Source organism: Chelonia mydas, chromosome 7 (genome assembly GCF_015237465.2).
Source record: "Chelonia mydas isolate rCheMyd1 chromosome 7, rCheMyd1.pri.v2, whole genome shotgun sequence".
Classification (NCBI taxonomy): Eukaryota; Metazoa; Chordata; order Testudines; family Cheloniidae; genus Chelonia; species Chelonia mydas.
Genome location: NC_057853.1, coordinates 105182794 through 105197654, shown reverse-complemented (window position 1 = coordinate 105197654; position 14861 = coordinate 105182794). Strand labels below are relative to the sequence as shown.

The window sequence follows — 14861 nt, the reverse complement described above, 5'->3', positions numbered from 1 at the left end:
ACTTATTGAAGTATAATTAATGACTAGGAGAGAATAAATCTGCTTACTTAGGGCAGAGGTTTTTTAATGCCTCTAATTCTCTGCCTATAATTAATTGTGGGCACAAATGATGGCATTTAGGCAGCTAATTGTCTCACTGTTCCTTTGGATTCGGTGGTTAGAATATGGAATTGTGTCATTTTTGCCCCACTGAATGACATCTGCAATTTTGAGTCCACAGTTGGTTGTGGGTTCAAAATTGCAGGTTCAAATGTAAAGGCAGAGTTCCAGACCATTAAAAAATGTGGCCGTTAGCGGGTGGAATAAGAGCTACCCTCCATTCCCCATCTACCTATCCATCATGTATCGGGGCTGTCAATTTGCTTCAGTATTTTTTGTAGATAAAAAGGCCGTCCGTTTGGTATTTGGCAGGGGGGGTGGCGAGTGGAGGTATTTCTCCATGCCCAGTGCATTGTGGAAAGGAATCCTTTGAATTTGGCTGATGTCTGCTTGCTTTTCAGCCGTGTGATGGTAAAGTGAAGTAGCGCTACTGCATTCCACTTCCAATATGGAGGAGCAAGTATTAGCCACAAGTGAGCAGTAAAGTGAAGTGATTAAACAGCAGGGCTGCATTCCAGGTTCATCCAGGAGAGAATGAGGAATGATGCAGCAAAGAGCAGTGTGGCTACAAAAGTCCAACTAAGGCAGCTTAAGCATCTTAAATTCTCCTTTCCTCTCTTGTTTGGCAGACTTGTACAAAAGTTATTTTCACTGCATTAGCAGCCCCTCTGTGCTTTCAAGTTAAAATTTCAAATGGATCGTTCCAGAGATGTCCTTTCTGCAGTATTTCAACATCATTTCCCAAGGCTGGAGTGAGACAGGATTCAACAAACATTTCAGCCTCCACGCTGTGCTTCTCCCAATTAAGAGCTGAGACTCATTCAGCTGTACAGGACACTGGGAAAGCAAGGCAACGCTGACAGTTGGCATGAGGGGAGCAGCTTCTGGGCAGCAAGAGGCAGGGAGGCTCGCCTGGTGGCGTGCAGCCCTCAGTCTTTCCATTCAGAGATCCAAGTCTGTCAGCTATCGTCGAATCCTGTCTCACCACATACAGAGCCACACACTTGGTACCCATGCAATGAAGCAGTGCCAGGTGTACTGATCTCAGAGTAGCCCCCTACAGACTGACAGGCCACCCAGCTCAGACACTGGCTTAGCCATACAGATGGAGTTGGATGGGGTGGGGGAAGCTCCTGCTCTTGGTTTAAAATTGCGGTTAAGGTCTGGAGAAGAAAAGTCCACCACCCTGACATCTCAGCAATGCTGTATGACCCTGCCCCCAGCTACACTTTACTGACTCTAATTCACTGTTCCAGCTCTGTCCCACACCTCCTGCATTCTCACTAAAAAAATCCTGCTGTTAACCTCCACTCCTGTTGTGCTTATGAGAGTGAACATAAGAACATAACAGAATAACGCCCATGCTGGGTCAGACCAAAGGTCCACCCAGCCCAGTATCCTGTCTTCCAACAGTGGCCAATGCCAGGTGCCCCAGAGGGAACGAACAGAACAGGTAATCATCAAGTAATCCATCCCGTCACCCATTCCCAGCTTTTAGCAAACAGAGGCTAGGGACATCATCTCTGCCCATCCCAGCTAATAGCCATTGATGGACCTATCCTCCATGAACTTATCTAGTTCTTTTTTTGAACGCTTTTATAGTCTTGGCCTTCACATCATCCTCTGGCAAGCAGTTCCACAGGTTGACTGCGCTCTGTGCAAACAAAATACTTCCTTTTGTTTTTTTTAAATCTGCTGCCTATTTGGTGACCCCTAGCTCTTGTGTTATGAGAAGGAGTAAATAACACTTCCTTATTTACTTTCTCCACACCAGTCAAGATTTTATAGACCTCTATCATATCCCCCATTAGTCGTCTCTTTTCCAAGCTGAAAAGTCCCAGTCTTATTAATCTCTCCTCATATGGCAGCTGTTCCGTACCCCTAATCATTTTTGTTGCCCTTTTCTGAACCTTTTCCAATTCCAATATATCTTTTTTGAGATGGGGAGACCACATCTGCATGTAGTATTCAAGATGTGGGCGTACGATGGATTTATATAGAGTGGAGATGGTGCTCTGGCCCCCAGACATCCCATCACCCACCTCCAACCTGACCTGCTGGCCCCTGCATTCAGATACGTTCCTCACTATTATAGTACAGCATGGTGCTGCGTAGCATTCCAGCAGCTCCAGCTCCTCCCTATGCCTACAATCTAGCTCCACCCCATTAGACCCCAGCCTTTTTCCTATTTGCTTCCCCAGAAGTAGGATATGGCATGAGAGGTGGAGTCAGAGGAGTGTTGCACCATGCTGCATCCCCTCCTCAGGCCAATCCCCTTTATAAAGTTCACTCCTGGACTACAGTGAAGATCAGCAGGTGGCTAGGCTGCTGCTGAAAGAGGCAGAAGTCCATAGTAGCACCTGACAGTCCAAATTCAAAAGGGGGTACAACAAATGTAGGCCCACAAAGGCCACAGTCTTGCAGGGTGCACAGAGAGCAGCTGGATATTACGAATCTCTACTCTGCCCTGTGACCTCTTCTCAACAAATCTGGCACCAGTCCCAGGAGAACCCATCTCACGGGGTGAAAAACACTGAGATATTCCTTTGCTAGTTTTGACACAGCCATGGTCAGGAAGTACTTAAAATGTTAGACACATTATGTATAAAGTCAATCAATAGCGAGAAGAAAAAAAGCCTAAGTTTATGACAAAAACAAACCAAGCTGACGCTACTCCTCTCTTAAATAGCACAATCCTGTGTGCTGCAGTAGCCAGACTAACAGGGTTAAATCTCATATCAGAATCTACAATCTGCAGCAAGTTCATATGTAGTAATTATGGAGGGACTGGTCACAACTGAAAGGTTTGCACACAAAGCAGGACTATAATTCTTCTGCCAACTCCTCAGCTCACGTAAATCACCATAACTCCACGGACGTTTACACAAGCTGAGGGTCTGCCCTCGTCCCTTGTAGCGTCTAAGTTAAGTCTGCCTAGGACACTTCCTAGGAGCAAACCCCTTCTGAAATTTGGCTGCCACAGTCTGACTTTTTCAGCTCTCTGTAACTAAAGAACCACAGTCACCCAACACTCCAAACTTCACACACACGTACGTTCCAATAATGCCACTTTGGATAGTTCTACACATCACCTAATAAAAGCTTTTAAGTTTTTCCTGTCCTTCAGCATAACCTATGCTAGCGACACCAAGTACAGACTACTTCTACCAGCTACTTCCATTTTCTGATGTTGCCTCCCTGACTCACCAGCTGTGCTTTCCAACTACTCTGGGTGATCCAGACAGGCAGAATGGGCAGGGAGTGTGGGATTGAAGCTGGGGGGGGAGGGGCAAAGGGGTGGTAAATGTAGTAGGATAACTAGAGCTGTGAAGAAGATATAGGCTTAGGGAGGAGGTGAAGGCAAGTCCCTCCAAGTCAGCCCTTCAGCACAAAGAGATTGGGCTTTCCCAAAGGCAGACTCCAAGCATAGTCCTGGCCCTCAATACCGTCAATCACCACAGTTCCCCCTTGCACAGAATTCTCCCCTTCGCCCCATGTCTTCTACACATCCTGGCTCAACACTAACCACAACTTCCCAGCTTAATAGACAGAACTGACAGGGAGTAAGGGTGTGTGTTCAGGTAAAATTCAAGCAGTACATTATGCAAGTACAATAGTGTTCAAGCAGTACACTATGCAAGATGATGTTGGCATGGACAAGAACATTGGCTTAATCAGCAATTTTCTTGGTTTTAATTATTGCTTTGGTGGCATTTGCACCCTTAACTCTAAATTGACTACAGTTGGGCTTTTTTGTGTGTTTACTAGAGATAAGCTAAAGAAGGAAAAATTCAGATTTTAACATTTTAAAATAGCTCCTGCTATTTTTGTTATTATTACAGCACCCACACATGCAATAGGCACATTATAGAACACACACATGGTCCCTGCCCTGGAGACCTTACAGTACAGAAGTTAGATATGACAACACTTCAAGGTACTTAAAAAAGAAAAAAGAAGAAGGGAAAAGATAATTGGAGTTCCAATAGTAAGAGCAGGTGGTTATTCAATTTCGGCGTATGCACAACTGGATGGAGCTTTGCTAAGAAAAGAAATTAAATCATTTTATTTTTATAGAACAATTAATCTTGGGAAAATTTATAATAAAGTTTTGGGGTGTCTGGTACCATGTGTGAGTCATATCCATCTGTAATATTTATATTAAAAATATTGGATGGTGAACCATTGTCACTGTCTGCTGCAGTCATAACAATCTATGCTGTCCCCAGTGTTGTGAGGGGTATACCAGGAAACTGCGTGAGCCTCTACATGAGCCGTGGTTATTATATTTGTTGATTTTAGGTGCTGGCACAATATCTCATAACACGGATGAAGCAGCCAGCCATATTTCTCTGTGTTAAGTTTCTTGCTCTGCAGGTTGATTCTCAAGGTTACTTAATTAGGAAGAAGATAAAAGGATATTAACATGCACTTCGCTCAGACTCCATGGAGACCGCATGAAAAGGTAAACTATGGACAAAGTCAGAACCTTCAACTTCATCATGTTCAGTGAATGTTGGTTGAAATCTGAACATATTTTCTTGAAATATTACTATACCCGAAACCATGATTTACTTTTTGCGACAAATAGCTAAATCAGATCATTTTCCCTTCTGATGTGGTAACATAGGACAGCATTTACACTACAGCATTTAAACAGATTAAATTATTCAAACAATAAGCCCCAAGGGACACTATCACATTCAACCCTGTTGCTTTTATTCTGTATCAACAGAGCTAAAGAAACTGATAAGAGATAAAATGGGATTCGATAGAATGTGTGAAGTGGTTCATGTAGTAATGTACAATCAAAATTAAACACAGAAAGGACTATATTCAACCAGTCTTCTGAGAAAAAATGAATGATAAATACACCCCTCATGTCATTCTATTATCTTTAAGAAATGACGGGTGAGGGGAGAGAAGATTATGGTCTACAAATATGTAAAGAGCTGTTGTATGCCTAGTGAAATAGATTAAACAACAAACAGACTCTGCTGCCAATGTAATTGTGAAATCACCCAAATCAGAGAAAAATCAAGGTCAGATTTTACATCCATCCATCACGCATGTTTCACGAATAATTAATTTAATCTTGCCACAATGCAGGGCGTGGACCACGCGACCTATTAGGAATCCCTTCCAGCTCAAACAAGTCCCTGGTTATTTTGCAATCTTCAGCTCCCGTGTTATTTTGTGAGGTGTTGAGTGCGTCAGGTGTAAAGCATTCCACTCCCCAGCGTAACAGGAAGACACCACATCTGGAAAACTGAAGAATGCCAATGCCAACTCCAATTAGTCAAGTTTGCTGGTCCAGGTGAAAGTGGCTACATTCCATTTCAGCTATTTGACATGTAAAAGGGCTTTGACCCTGAAATTTACTGTCTAATAATCTTTTCAAATATTGAGCTCTAATCACAGCCTCAAGAGAAAGGATGGCCCAGTAGTTTGGGAGCTCACTTAGGACTTGGAAGAGTTGTGTTCAGTTCCCAGCTCTGCCACAGACTTCCTGTGTGACCTTGGGCAATTCACTTAGTCTTTTTGTGCTTCAGTTCCTGATCTGTAAAACGGGGATAATTTTACACAGAAGAGTGTTGTAAGGATAAATATGTTAGATTGTGAGGCATTCAGATACTACAGTAGTGAGGGCCATATAAGTACCAGAAATAGATACATACACTTATTGTCCAGCATATTCTGCTGATATTTTGAAGTTCTTTCAAACACTGCACCACTACATGTATTCTCACCACACGTACTCATACAATTTAATCACGGAACAGCTACAGCTATAACATTAGGCATTGGAGTCAGTGTGTGTTGATCACTCTTATGTGATCTTATGGGACAGAACTTTTTTTTTTAATCCTGATCCATGTCATCTGACTGAAGTCAGAGACTAAAGATCATTTTCTTACCAGCACTTTCATGTGTCACGCCTTTATGCACATAATAAATAAATTAAAATGTTTACATATGTTTATTTTGTTTTAAACAGATGTACTGAAAGGGTTAAAGGAACTTCTCTGTTTCAGGTTCTTGTAGAAGTTTTATAAAACATTTTCCAGAAACCTGAACTTGTGAGAGTACACAGAGCTCTCTGCCCTACATTTGGGTAAACCCTTGAAAACAGAAGCACTGACTTTGTGGGACATCTTAGTGTAATCATTACAGCACTGTAACAAAAGCTATACCTCCCTTTTCACTGTAATGTGGGTTGGAAAAAATCTCTTGTAATTTCAGAATCATGAGTCTCAGACCCTCCCTTTAATTCCAAGCTTATTGAACACCTGCCAAAAATAAACCTATCATTTTTGGAATAATGTACATCTTTTTGATTGACTTGGTATTTTTCAGGGGGAATATTAAATCTGTCTAAAAAAGACTTAACGCTCTGGAGACTCTCGCTGTTAAATTGGTCGCTAAATCTGCTTGCAAATCCACATAGCCATGACAAAATGTTTTACTAATGCAGGGAGATTGGGCAGCTCAAGTGATTCGTAATGGGTTTTGGAACTTGACACTTCCAGTTCAATGTCTGGTAGTGAATGTGTGAATGCTGCAAAAAATAATGAACCCTGAAAATTCATTCATATTTTAAAATGAACTTTTTTTGACTATGTTTGACCTCTTTTGTGTTAGTTTTCAGCAAATATTTTGACAACTGAACACACTAGTAGGAAATTCATGGAAACCAGGAATTTTAAGTTATATTGGAGGATATTTTTTAAAATGTGAATTCCCAATTTGTAATAATTCATACTTGCTCTGGAAATCTCACTGTAAGAACTACATAAGTTAGAAGAGTGAGCTGTGCTTGTATAGTTGTAAATAGGTACATATATAGAAGAACTTTAGCTTCTCACACCTTTGACAGCTTTCAGAGTAGCAGCCGTGTTAGTCTGTATCCGCAAAAAGAAAAGGAGTGAGCTCACAAAAGCTTATATTCAAATAAATTTGTTAGTCTCTAAGGTGCCACAAGTCCTCCTTTTCTTTTCACACCTTTGAGACACTGGCCCATAGAACGGAGCCACCATGACACAGAGGGGAGGTTGCCCCTGGCATAGGGCTGTAGCAAACAAATATTCCCAAGAACAAGGACCACCACATACTCAGATCACTGTTTAAAGGCTTCATCTAGCTCTTAACTAGTTGATCTTTGTGCATCAATAGGAAGATGTACAACATTATATCCAGTGAGTGCTAGTATAATGGAAGTGTTGATGCTACTTGGTAATAAAAAAATATATATATACTTTCTGTCTGATTTCCTTTTCCATCTCTTGCAGTTCTTCAGCACAAACTTTGCTGCCCATTTTAACTACTGTGTGAGTAATGTCGACTGAATGGAAATTTCATTTCCACTGCATCTAATTTATCATTTCTTCACAGGGTGCTCAACATTTTTGTCCGCAGGATCTATGGGAGAGAGAGAGGGAGAGACCGAGAAGAACATTCCTCAAATCAAGATCCTCTTTCCAGAAAAAGAACAATTCTTCCTTAACAACTTTGAGAACAGAAGCATTTATCAGCCTCTCATTTTGTAGCCTGCATACTATGACTGTTTTCAAGCGCTAGATAAATTGGAATAGAGACACTGTATTTAGGAACCCGGAGAATACTAGACAGCTCAGGAGTTGCAGTAAACTTAGATTGAAGACCTATGGACCAAATTCATCCCAAGAATAACGACTGAAGCCAAGGGATTTACACCGTTGATACATTTGGGTCGACAGGCAGTGCCATTTGCTGAAAATATCCCACTGGAACTCAAGTTCCCTCATGTATTTTTCCAGCAGGAAAATAACCCATTGCTATTGCCAAAGTAATTACTAATTTTCAGAGGATGGCACTGTACTCCCCATTTTTGCCCCATCAAAGACAGGTAAAGTGTACAAGTCATCCACAGAGAGACATGAATGTCACCTTTCTTGCCAAAGGAAAAAGATGAAAGCTACCTCCTCTTCCTCTTTAATTGGTTTAAGGGAGGAATTAATTAAATCAGGCTTCAAAAGTGTTCCTAAGCTAAAAGACCAAAGGGCAAGAGAAGGAACATGTTCTGTAGTCTGAAAAATCAAAGTAAGCTAAAGGTTAAAAACCTGTCCATGATGTTTGTTTACTCGAGTAACTGTTTATGTTTCCAGGCTTGACATCAGTCTCTCCCTGACCCTGGCTGAAATTACTCATCAACATACTACACAAAATTCATTTCATTTCATCCTCTGAACAGTTATGCAAGTTGGGTGGAGTAGAAAAGCTCCTGTCTTCTCATGTGTAGAGCTGTCCTCAGTGTGGATTTTTTTTTTTTAAACCAAAAAGAGTGAAGGTGAGCTTTTATTTAGATGAATCATCTCACTGGAAAAGTTCTGAATTCAAAACATGGGAACTATGGTGGAATGAACAAAAGTGTACCTAAAAGGATTTTTAAAAGGATTGTTTTACAGCTTGTTTCTTCAAGAAAGCCAGCTGGAGAACTTAATTGCAGAGCAATAAGCAGTATATTTCTAGGTCACTAATAATTCACTACAGGCAAAATATGGTTCTGTTAATACTCACGCTAGATGTTCAACCATCTAAGTCCCCACTCCTTCAATGACTTATACATGTGCTTGACTTCATGTCTTTGCAGAACCAGTTAAATTATCCCTCCTTTTCCCAATTCCTTAGTATACAGTGATATTTTCATATGATATAAACATTTAAAAGAAAGAAAACTGAATAGTTTTCATCTTTGGTAAAGCTGATTAACCAGTTCTCCTCCTTGCTTTTTCTGTGTTTGGCAAGGATACAGGAACATTCTCCACAGTCCTTTCTATACCTAACTAGCCTTGACATGCAGCCTGCTTAGGAAACAGACATGGAAATAAGCATAAAAGCCATAAGCTTATTTAGAGCTGGGACCTGGATTTAGACCCATTGTAGCTGCAAAGTTGACTCTGTATGGTGCTAATGATGTAACAAATCCACCACAGTGAAACGATGCTAAAATATAATGGTTTGCTGTCATAAATCTGTCCTATCAAAATTACATAGACCATACACCTAATGAACCTGCCTCCCACAAAATAAAACCGCTGTGGGGAGGGAAAAAAAACATTCTGTGTACCCAGAGCACCATATTTAAAAGCCTCACATTGCAGAAACATTTTAAGAGTTCCTTGCTGAACTCTTACCGTAGCCAGTTAATGTTTGCACAACCTCTCAGTCTCAAATGGTTTTCAAAAAGGATATTTGAAAAAAGTGAAGAACCCTTGAATCCAGAGATGAAAGACTCTGTCGAAACCCACACACAAGTTTAAAATGAAAGCATGAAACTTTTCCCACTTTAATCCTCATTCCTTCATTCGCAGCTACTGTTCTAATAACAGTTTTTCACAAAAAATGTGTCATAAAATGCAACTAGGCAAATTTGAATACTCCCAGCAGCTGTTCCAACCAGAAGATGAAAGCAAGCTACATTTATTTGCAATCATCATCTTCCTTCCCCACAAGTAGTACAGCTAGTTGGAAAATGGTAAATATGTTTTGCAAAAAAGTTTGAAATTTCTCTGAATTGTTCTGTTTTTGGTGTTTTCCCTTCTTTCCCACCACTGTCTTTATCTATCCGCACCCCTTTCTTTATCTTGGCACTGGAAAAGGGACAGAACAGGGCAATCATAAACCTGGTGAGCCCTCATTCTTGTGTTACGTGAAGGGGTAAATAACATTTCCCTATTCACGTTCTCCACACCATTCATGATTTTATAGACCTCTATCATACGCCCCTTTAATTATCTCTTTTCCAAGACTATGAACTCACTCTTGATCCTATTCAAGTCAAAGGAAATTTTGCCACTGACATAAACAGGAGTAGGCCCACACATTTTTAACGCATTCATTGCTATAGTTTCCAGACACCAGAAACCACCTAAATGATACAGAAAACCAATCCTGTGACTAGGAGACAGATATATTTTTATTGTAAGATCTGGCCTATATTGATTATTAGTATTCTAGCGGCACCCAGAATAGGATAGGATCAGTGCTGCCTAGTTGTCATTTTCCCTACTTACTGGGCCTGGCATACAGAAATAACAGGAAAGCTAACCTACAAAGTGTAGAATCTGGTGTCAAGTTGGCTTGTATTGCACCACCCAAAGTTTGAATTATTTACACAGACTCCTCAACAGAGCAGCTCAGAATTTTAGTACATCTATCTTAGAGCTCCAATACCTTTTAAAGTTCTGTTTGAGAACATCAGTTGAAGAGCAAAACACAAGTCCAGAGGCCAAAACTTCGGCTGATGTAAATCAGATAAGCACCACTGACTAAGCAGAACCTATGCCAGGTTACACTAGCTGAGGATCTGCCGCTGTTGTTCGGAGTGGTGACTGAATAAATATGCAGATTCTAATAGAAAATCCTGTCAGCTGCTTATGTTTTTTGGTATATACATGTATATTTATATGAATACATTTCTCTATTAATCCCCTTCTCTTTAAACCCTGATACACATAAACATCAAGGGGGAGCAAATCCTGCCCCCCTTAACCAAACTAACTCTGGCAAAACTCCCACTGAAGTCAATCTACATATTAACTGAACACATAATAGGCTGTGTACCTAGATGGCAAGATTTTTGAACAATCTCTTTAGACAAAAGCAACAGACAGGTTTTGTTTTATTTAACCAAACACGGGTTTACAAGGATGACTGTATTGGAAAGATTTATCTTTATTGTAATTGTAGCACAGCTGAAAACCTGCTAGACAAAAATTGGATGGAGCTGATGGTTCTGATGCCAACACAGACAGAGAGAGACAACACTTGAATGTTTCATAAGCATGTTGCGGTTTTTATCTTTGTATAGGCCTTTATATACAAGTTCTAGTATTTGGTTAATAAGTACATGGTGTTCTTGTTATCACTTAAATTATGGTCAAGCTAGGAACTGGAACACAGATTCTAAAGGGATTCTGACTTTTTCTTCCTTTTACAGTGATTTTTACAGTAAAGATGACCTGTGACCTCTGACAAGAGAAGTTTGCTTCATGTTGTCTGTGTCTTTGGTCATTTATTGTGTCTTTTCCATCGCCTTTAGGAAAGGCAAGCTATCCAAGAGTTGATAGTAAAATTATATTAGCAAGCAGACGATCAATACCGAAAGTTTGATCTACCTATATCATTCTTTATTTCTCTCTCATTTGTTTGCTTGGGTATACACTTTCTGCCTATGTTATATAAATAGCATGTTGCTGTAGGTATTGTTAAGGCACCTGCCACTCCTTCTGTTTGAGTCCCCAAGGCACTCAAGATGTTATCCTCAGATAGTTCTCAGACAGCATGAAACAGCCCACACTTAATACCATGCAGAACTGGGGCTTAAGCAGTAAACATCACACCAGCATTAGAAGGGACCCTGTGCTCCAGAGATTTCCAGTAGCTGCAGGTTTGCTAGCATTGTTTGGGCCCACCCTGGGAACATCAATTTTAACGAATGTTTAATCTCATGGTAAAAATATTTGCTATTACTCTACATTCCTACTCCCTCCCCCGCACCTCCACCCCCCCATACACACAAAACAACTCTGCACACCTTTCTTATTCCCTCCTGCTGATGGTGCTCAACCTCCTGCAGTTTGCATAGGAGTTTGAGGCTTGTAGAGGGAGACGCATATACTGAAACTTGGATCTGGCCCATGTCAGCCTCAATTAAATGACTTTGCAGGGGTCCTAGATATCTGTGAACTAACCCAAAGCATTGCTCCCACATCATGAATAATGTCCAATTGTAAAAGTTCTGCCACCTTCCATTGCATCTAAAGGGCTGCGCTTAAGCCTTTCTGAATTTCCTAGTTGGGACAAAAATGTCAGGCATCCTCCATTCTTTCTTCATGCACCCTATAGCATCATAAATTCCTCCTCCAAATTGCCAACCTCCTCTTCCACAGTCTTTTGCATTTTTGTCCCTTCAGAGCCTTTGATTGAAGCATTTGGCAGGGACACTCTAGCAAGAGATGCACCTCTATGAGTTAATCAAGTCTAATTTCCACGTACATAAATTGAAAACTTCTAAAATGGAGAGATCATCGCAGTCAGCACATCCTTGCTATGCAATACTCCCATTCCCCGGAGTGATCAGTAGTAAAGACTCTCAGTCAATGAAGGCAGTGGGAGTCCTTGAGACATTTTTTGAAAGAGATTAAACAGACTCCATATTGGATTAGAGAGATGATGCCTGACACATTTAGTTTCCGTTACCTTTTGTATATCCTCTCAGTGCACAAATCTGTACCAAACAATGTATTATAATGCAGATTTCCTTGACTCTCTCCAGGGTTTCACAGAATCCATAAGAACCTCACTGCAGGAAATTCTATTATTAAGCCATCCCCACATACCAGCCGGTGAGCTATGCCTAAGGCCCATCTAGAGGATGCTGAGTTATAAGAAAGCGGAGGGGTCAGAGTTTTATCTTGATGAAAAGAAGAACTTTAATCTCAGAATCCCAATAAGTGGGCTTGTTGAGAAGTGCATCAGCATTCCAAAGCTTTCCTCATTCCACAATATACTAGGGTAATATTGAGGAACTAAGGAGGGAAATTCTCCAAGATTGAGTAGCCCCTGTTGACAAAATATATTTGTTCCTTGAGATAAACTTTAACAAAAACAGTGAAGAATTGATAAGGTGGAGTAAAATCAGGCCTCAAAATATTCTATTTTGGTCTCTTAAAAATGTAGCATTTTTGCAGTGCAGGAAAAAGAAAGTTCAAGTTATATTTCCAATGAAAATATGCATTTATTAGCTTTCTCACAATATCTCAAAGGAAAATCATGCTCATAGGAAATTACTTGAAAACCTGAACCCCTCTTTCAAAAGTAAGACAGGAAAGGAACAATCATGCGAAACATTTTATCTCATACATGCTAAAAGAGCATGAACAATTTCTGCCCTCAACGCATGACCACAAAGTTATTTTGAGGGAGGTCTGCAATTTAAGCCATTTCATTCTCTTATTTTTACTGGCAACGCAGAAGCAAAAGGTTGTGCAGGAAAAAGAGAGACGTTTTTGCCTCTGCTAACAATGCCAGCATTCTGAAGGACTCCAGCAAGAGATGGGAAAAGGATACCTGCCATGTGAACTCAGCACAGCTAAGGCTCTCTATTTATAATACTGTACACAATATTAAAATTTAACATTCACCCAATAAACTGACAGATAGAGCTTTCCCTATGGGTTTGCTTATAAAGCAAGCAAGCAAAACAGACTAAAAGATTTGAACTTCTGGATGCTAAACCCAAGCCTAATAACAGAACTTTATAACCTCTTCATCTTCTTCCCCGATCCTCAAGTTGTGTAAGAAACACAAACCTCATTGCAAATGCTCCATTGCCTAGAGTGGTGCATGCCAATGCAAACAAGCTGAGGGGAAATTTTCAAAGTGCTCACTAAAAGGTATGTGCATAACACAAACAGAAACAGGTCCTTCTGCACACCTAAAATGTCAAAGAAATTTGTTTTTCCAACTTGATACTATTCTTTCCTGCTCAGTCTGGCACTCAGCAGGAAGTCAGTGGGCAGGAGTGTTGGTTTAGCTGTTGTACCATACAAAAATAAATAAATAAAATATAAATTATATCATTTTCTGCCTATCCAGATGTATTAAGAATTCAAGGCAGATTTTGCCACACCCGAAGCTGGCTAATTCTCTAGTTAAAAAAGAGAGAAGTATTAAAGTAAAGTATATGTGCCTGATGCTAAGAGGGGCTGCACACCCATGACTTCAGTTAAAGTCAACAAGAGAGAGTTAGACATGTCCATCATCTCTCACACTCAAGCCCATTGAACCTGTCAAACTTTGAGTCAGCCAGGTAGGAAAATCTTCCTGGAATTACATAACTCTTTGGGGACTCTCCACACTCTTTCCTCTCTGCTTTTTCACCTTAACATTTTATTACTATTATTATGCCTATTTTTGTAGGTTTTTATAGAATTGCCCTAAATTTATGAAGCTGTTTTTCCCTGAAGATCTCAAACTTTTAAGTAAACAAAGACTGGCGGTGGCTGAGTAAAAAGTCCATAAAATATTCTTCTCTTAGCTTGTGAAAAAATAAATTAATCATCCAGTACAGAAACATAAAAGCTGTATTTCTCACTTATTCCAGGCTTTCCTCTGATTTAGATATATGTCAGCATTTACTGGAAAAAATAAAGAGAAGAGAAAGGAAAGGAAAAGTTATTCCTTCTGTGCTACTGACCCAGTCGGTAACAAAAGACTGGAATCGTTGCAATTATAACCAGTGATGTAGACTGTTTACTGAAAGACTTTTTAGTTATTGTATTTAATTTTACTGTCTTGCCAAGCCAAAATATAATTTGTAAATTTCCCTTGATATTAAAGTATCAAGCATTCATTTCGTATGTGGCAGTGACATAGCTTCTATTAGAAGTTTTTTCTTTGACATGTGAATTTTTCTAGGTGACTGATCTTTATGAATTACTCTACAATGATACAGACTTGAATATATGGAATTTGTTTTTTTAAGCTATACCTTGTTGCAAATGAACCAGGGGCGCTTAGGAGGTGTCAAAAAGAGTGCAGTTGCACTTCAGTTATTTATGACAGTTTTTAAGAATCCACCTTGGTCGGACTTTGCACAAGGAAGCCTAGGACTCTCCTCAAGGGATGAGACAAAGATACTGACAGGAAATAAATGCTAGTTATTAAGCTCTAATCTCTTTTTTGTTCCTTCTTTTCTCCTCCACCCACCCCCCCACCCC

The 14861-nt window shown here is 40.1% G+C and overlaps 1 protein-coding gene across 1 annotated transcript in view; it reads right to left on the bottom strand.

The window, feature by feature from the left end:
- The window catches only part of FGFR2 (fibroblast growth factor receptor 2), a 170126-nt gene that overhangs the window by 137737 nt on the left and 17528 nt on the right, over positions 1-14861 (bottom strand). The window lies entirely within an intron of this gene.